Source organism: Mya arenaria, chromosome 17 (assembly GCF_026914265.1).
Source record: "Mya arenaria isolate MELC-2E11 chromosome 17, ASM2691426v1".
Classification (NCBI taxonomy): Eukaryota; Metazoa; Mollusca; class Bivalvia; order Myida; family Myidae; genus Mya; species Mya arenaria.
The window spans coordinates 23,028,057-23,031,970 of record NC_069138.1 but is presented as its reverse complement, the minus strand read 5'-3'; the positions used below and the strand labels follow the sequence as shown (position 1 = coordinate 23,031,970).

Below are 3,914 nucleotides of genomic sequence, written 5' to 3'. Positions count from 1 at the left end.
TAACATATTCTTTTCTGTTTATTATATGTCTAAAAATGGAATTAAAAGTTATTTAATAACAGGTTTTTTTGAGAAAAAATGCGCCAATTGTTATACGCACGTAACGGCATTTCGGTAATGACGTCGTTAAAATTGTACCCGAGCCCTGTGCGCGCTGACGTTTGATTTCCAACTGAGAGTGGGCTAAAATTTCAAAACAAAATATCAATTTGATATTTCAAGGAGATATAGTTTTTATTTCACTGATTTATCTCTATAAACCAACTGAAAGAATATACTAACTACGTACTAGTATTTTAGCAAAAAAATGTGTTATACATTACCACATTAATGAATATGAATGTTATTTTCACATGATATACATTTTTATCAATATGAATAGTTTAGCACAATGACATACGTTCTAGTTTTGTAGGAGAAGACATGTGTAATACATTCGCATAAATATGAATGTATTTTTTCCACATGATATACATTTTAAATATGCAGCAGAAAAAAATCAACATGTTAAACAATATGAATGATTTGGCAAACATTATATACATTTTGTACATGAAAACAGGTGTAATACATTTACATAATTATTTTTGTTTTATGACATGACAAACATTCTTATTATTAACCAAGAAAACACCAACATATAAAGCAATCTGAATGTTTAAGCATATGATATACATTGTTATTTAGCAGCTGTAACGTTTATGACCAATCAAACAATGTTTAAAAGTTGTCTTTAAAGGTTATTACGATAGCATTTTATTGATTACAGGCAATTTTAACAGATCATTGATTAAAAACGCTCAATGTTTGTTTGGGAAGTGTTATATACAGGGAATGATGCTCCCTTAACCCTGTAAATATATATCTATTAAACACTAAATGTCATATTGAATATCAAATAGTTTTTTCACTATATGCTGAACCAAAATCACCAGTTTAACAGAGTTGAATAGTCTAGAGTCAAATGTACAGTGGTCCGGTGCACGGTGATTTCACAACTATCTAGTATATATCTGCTTAGTGCCGTGAGCAATTATATACAAATATAATGTCAGAGATATATAATAGTGTTTCATTTCGTACACAAATAATAACAATTCTCAATGCTTTCTGTTAATGTATGTTCCATTACAAAAAAACTATCATAAAGTTTATAACCTAATATTTACAGTTTTAGAGTTGACCTAAATTTCCATTTAAAACGCTACCCATATTGGCGTCTCAATATTCAAGCAATACGACCACTTTCAATATGTATTAATTTCTACGATAATAATCCAGCATACTCGTACTACTGAATAATCTGTTTATGTATCTTCATTTATCGTTACAAATATGTTTCAAGAACCACTTTGAAGTATTATAAGATACTGATTTCATATGTTATTACAATCACGTCAACAAAAGCGTCAACAGATCATTAGTCATTTTTATAAAAAAACAACAAGAGTAATTTCTATTTCAATCATCTAAATGTTACCACAGTTTACCAGTGTTTCAATTAAGCGTACATTTACAAGCACTTGACTATGTCACTTTAAAATTCCTGACAATGTTTGAATGTTTTATACGAAAAAATACTGATATCATTTTATTGTATTAATAACAAAATACAGAGAATATTGTATAACATAGTAATTGCAAACAGAAAACAATAAAATAGAATGTAATATTAAATGATAAATGCGTAAGTCATTCACAGAAGACAAGCAGGCATTAAAACGTTCGGGTTATGGCAATCACTTGTTTCTGGGCATGAACGTTATTCAAATGTATACAAATGAACACATGCATAACAGTAACACTTAGTAATTAAACGGTGTGTAAGTAGAAAATCTACCAGCACAAGAATCACAACATTGTATGTACAGTCATAAACTAAACAAGAGCGTCAACTGTCACAAAATACGCCCGTCCTAATTTTAGGACACCAAGTTTGGTGATAAGTGATTGTACGTTAGAGCGGATACTGTAAATAGTTTTTGCCATTTCAAGGGTCATAACTATGAAGTGGCAGGGTCGACATGGCAGGTTTTCGAACCTGACCAAGATATCCTGCACATGCACATTCTGACCAAATTTGGTGATGATTGAACAAAGGCTTCTAAAGTAATTGTTCGGATAAGACCGAATTTAGGTGCTTTATATAAAGTGACACTCTTATTCAAAATCAATACATATACTAGTATAACAAACATCAATTTTGACTTAAAAAACCTTTAACTACTTACTAAATAATGCATTTATGGAAAATATTAATTACTGATAACAATATTGTAACCGTGTATTTAATTAAAGAAAGCGTACAAAATTAACAGATTGGCAAATGCTAAAATATTTACTGTGGTCTCCTAATGTCTCATAAGGTAGAGTGTGTTTTATGCTCATTTCATTTAAATCAAATTCGGAATCCTTCATAAGAACCATTGTTTCCGACATTTATTCAACATTTGTTGGAATATTTAAACAAAATCATTAGTTGTGGTAAATCGTATTTGGGAGTGAGAGTGCATCTATAAGTAAAGGGTGATTTTTCTCGAGCGGTATGGCTGGTTATCAATCTTTATTAAGATATGATGCCAAATCATATTCTGACCAAGTTTGGTGATGAATGGACGACTAAATTCAGATAAACACTACAAAAATCGCACATATAACTCGACATGAAGTACAAAGAACCCCTGCATTTGTATAAATGGCAGAATGAAGCGGGTAGTATTTGAATATAATTTGATTTTGGATGACAAATAAGCAATACTTAGACTTCCCATACATTTTACATTTTGTCAAAATCACTATCACTAGATATTAGGCAATGATGATGAGTTGCAGCGTCTTCTTGTTACATACATCAATCAAATCAAAAGATGATTATGGATCGGATTTGAATCATGCCTGTACTACTTCATCGAATGTTAGTCAACAACAACAACAACAAACAACTGACAATGTAAAACGCACACCTGAAAGTTTACAACCAGTCGCTTTAAGAGCATCGTTAGATTACTAGATCTAGTAACTTTGGTTTGGAATTTCACAAAATAAATTGTTTCTTCAAACGTACGTAAACGACACCAGCCTACACGTTGGCAAGTCTTTCAGCAACAACGGCCTCCAATTCTTCAAATGTAAACTCCTCGATTCTGCAAAAGACCTGTTTCCATTTCTTAAACGTATGGCCTTGTCCAACTCCATCAACAATCCTGAAATTCTTGAGTCCAACCAATGGAAAATCAGAGTGATTGTAAGTGCAAACCGATCCGAGTTCCCGTTGGCATTCCTCGTTTGCGCAATACAAGGTCCCTCCATATTGGACGCCTTCCGGTTCAGTAAAGGTAGGAGCCCCCCTCTTGAAAATAAGGCGTCGTTTTGCTTCTTCGTCAATAATAATGTGATGTGCTCCATTTATAACTCTGATGTCGTCTGACAAGCAAATAAAAGAACTGCAATTAAAGCATTCAAAGCGGGCACCTGCAACTGCCATATGCAGCTCTCTTTCTACTGCTTGCCTTTCTTCCTCTTGTTTCATTTTTTCTTGAAGAGCTCTTTCTCCCAGATGTGTGCATGCTCTTCAATAAACACTTGTAGATGTGGATTCATAAGTTCCTCACAATGACGATTCTTTTCTTCTTTCTCCAGAACCCAAGACCCTTCCTCGGCAATAACATAGTGCAAGCTATTTTCTCGCCCGCCCTACAATGGACATAATTTGCATTAAAGATGGGTTTATCTACAGGAGATATGTATGTACTGTAAAAACGTTTGAAAACGTTTTGTTTCCTAACTCTTATTTCTAACATCCTATTCTTGATAAGTACTTGAAGAATATTACTTAGTTCCGCTAAAACCGCAAACTATGCCTTCCTCGGTTACATGCTTGTTCTCAAATGATAGTTTTTAATTGCTTACCTCTA

At 32.8% G+C, this 3,914-nt stretch overlaps 1 pseudogene; it reads right to left on the bottom strand.

The window, feature by feature from the left end:
• Positions 1-216: 216 nt before the first annotated feature.
• Positions 217-3,800, bottom strand: LOC128223277 (antiviral innate immune response receptor RIG-I-like; annotated as a pseudogene).
• Positions 3,801-3,914: the final 114 nt, after the last annotated feature.